This window comes from Dipodomys ordii, unplaced genomic scaffold, assembly GCF_000151885.1.
Source record: "Dipodomys ordii isolate 6190 unplaced genomic scaffold, Dord_2.0 Scaffold32, whole genome shotgun sequence".
Classification (NCBI taxonomy): domain Eukaryota; kingdom Metazoa; phylum Chordata; class Mammalia; order Rodentia; family Heteromyidae; genus Dipodomys; species Dipodomys ordii.
In genome coordinates, this window is record NW_012267248.1 from 9,524,395 (window position 1) to 9,527,351 (window position 2,957).

The following is a 2,957-nucleotide window of genomic DNA, read 5'->3' on the forward strand; positions in this document are numbered from 1 at the left end:
ACTTGGAAAAAATTATATTAAGTGAAGTAAGCCAGGCCCAAAGAAACATAGGTCCCATGGTTTCCCTTATTTGCAATAACTAGTATATGTCTGAGACAAACAGAAACAGTCAGATGAGATGATGTTAGGTGAAATGAATCCCAAGATAAGGACACAAGTGGTTTTTTTTCTTTTTTCCTATTGTTTCTAACATATTTATAAGGTGATTGTTTTGTTGCTTCATATGTCCCTCCCCCACTGTATAACCCCTGTTTTCACTGTATTTGATGTTGGTATAATTTGTGGAGGGGAAGGGAAAAAACAAATGGTTTAAATAGGGATATAGGTGGACCCATTGCAACAATGAGATGTACAAGACACTATGTCAAAAAACAAACTTTACAACTTTGGTTGGGGGTGGTGGGGGGGAATGTAGTCGTGGAGATGGGAGGGTAGGGATGGTAGGAGAAAACAAAGGAGGAGGCAACAATGCTGGATAAGAAATGTACTCATTACCTTGCTCATGTAATTGTAACCCCTCTGTACATTTTTTCACAATAAAAATCCTCATTAAAAAATAAGAGTGGCCATATTAACCATATTTGAAAGAAGTTTGGTGCTAACAATGGCCAATAAGAGAATAATGGGTCAATAAGAGAATAGGGAAGTTGGAAAGACTTTAGCAAGATGACTGGCAAGATGGCAGTATATCCTACCAACACATTGACCACTCTGGAGGGTCATTGGAGCTCTGTCTCTCCTGGGCAGTTGTCCTGAAGGTAACAACCAAACTAAATTAATAACCAGTGAGTGACTCCTACAGGATGTGGTTTCTCTTTCTACTACTAGATTTAGAGCTAGTTTTTCAAAACCACAGTATTCCAATCCCATGGACTTTTGCCAGCCGAGACTTGGGCTCCCAAAAGCATGTTTATGAAATCACTCCCATTTATTCAGTGTCTACTGCATGCCTCTCTGTGTTGATGGATTCGCATAGATTATTTCACTTAGTCCACAACACGATGGCATTAACCATTGAAATGGTTAAAGTGTTCCAACTTAACCTAGTATGAAAAATATCGATTCGAACAAAGAGGAAAACCAAGGCATGGTCATCTTCCCCTTTACAATAAGGTAAAAGTGAGATTTGAATGTGAATTCTGGCCCTGGGGGACTCGGCAGGGTCCATAAGAAGTGGTTGAGTCCAGAAGTTACACCCCAGTACTCTCCATTAATTACGTATTTGATTTTTTTCCTTGTTCTGTAGCTTTAATATCTGGCCTTTGCGGAGTGTGGAATCTGCTGAAATGACCCAGACTAGCTGACACGAAGACTGTGCATTGTTTCATCAGGTTCTTAACCATGGAAACCATAATCTGCCCTTGCTCCCAAGCGGCTTGGGTGCTTCCCACACATAACCACCAATGGTGTGACTTGCCTCCTTCCCTTCAGGTCTAGGAACAGCGAACTGTGAGTTTCACCATTCCTGCATAATAACACAACCTATATGTAGCCAGGAATGACGGTTCAGATCCATAATCCTAGCATTAAAGAGGTAGAGACAACCACCCGCACTTGCTAGGGGCTCCTCAGGGAAGCGCCTACCACAGCTTCCCTGAAGCCTTCGCTCTCCTCGAAGACAGCAGGGCACACCCCCTTGCCTGGCAAAGGGCAGCCATTCTCAACTGTGCTCAGCCTTTGCTGAAGACACTCTGTCCACACATCCAGTGTGAGGTCCCTCCAGATATAAGGTGGGCACCATGGATGACAAGTACCACTGCCACCACTGCAAGGAATCCTTGCAGGGGAAGAAGTATGTGGAGAAGGAAAACCAGTCGTACTGCGTGAAGTGCTTCGACAAGTTCTGTGCCAACACCTGCGTGGAATGCCACCTGCCCATCGGCGCGGACTCTAAGGAAGTGCACTACAAGGGCCACTTTTGGCACGACACCTGCTTCCGTTGTTCCAAGTGTTCGCACACCTTGGCCTCGGAGAGCTTTATGGCCAAGGACAACAAGATCCTGTGCAACAACTGTGCCGCTAGTACCGAGGAATCCCCCAAGTGCAAAGGGTGCTCCAAGTCCTTCGTGGCCGGAGACCAGAACGTGGAGTACAAGGGCGCTTACTGGCACAAAGACTGCTTCCTCTGCAGCAACTGCAAGAAAATCATCGGCACCGACAGCTTCTTCGCGAAAGGGGAAGAGATGTACTGCGCCGCTTGTCATGCGGCCAAGTTTTCCAAGCAGTGCGTCAAGTGCGCAAAGCCCATCACATCGGGAGGAATCACGTACCAGAACCAGCCCTGGCATGCTGATTGCTTTGTGTGCGTTTCCTGCTCCAAGAAGCTGGCTGAGCAGCATTTCACGGCCGTGGAGGATAAGTATTACTGCGTGGAGTGCTACAAGAACTTTGTGGCCAAGAAGTGTGCGGGATGCCGTAACCCCATCACTGGGTTTGGTAAAGGCACCAATGTGGTGGCCTATGAAGGGCAATCTTGGCACGACTATTGCTTCAACTGCAAAAAATGCTCTTCGAATCTGACCAGCAAGCGCTTTGTTTTATACCAGCAGCAGGTGTATTGCCCCGAATGTGCTAAAACAGTTGTAAATTGATGGGGGGGGAGGGGCTTCTGCCCCGTGAAACAGAATTTCAATCGTGCTTTTAGTGCTCTTGTTCTTTTCTCGGCCCTACCCCGTTGACAGGGGGAGGGGTGGTTCCCCGTGTCTTTAAAGTTGTTCCTTCTGTGCTTTTCTCTTGTTCTGCAGTATTGCTCAAATAAGGACCTACCTACTGTGATGGTGTGAGGATTCAGCAACAAGTGTCCTCACAGCCAAGTTAACTTTTCAATCGGTGCAATGAGAAAACAGAATCTTAGATTGACACTTATGCATGTTCATCATCGAGCAGAACAGTGTTAGTCATTTAACCACTTTGTGATGTAAGCAGAAAGCATATAGATAGAGTTCCCACTGAGCCGC

At 46.0% G+C, this 2,957-nt stretch overlaps 1 pseudogene; it reads left to right on the plus strand.

The window, feature by feature from the left end:
• Window positions 1-2,591, plus strand: part of LOC105985916 — a 5,293-nt pseudogene extending 2,702 nt beyond the window's left edge.
• The last annotated feature ends 366 nt before the right edge of the window (window positions 2,592-2,957 follow it).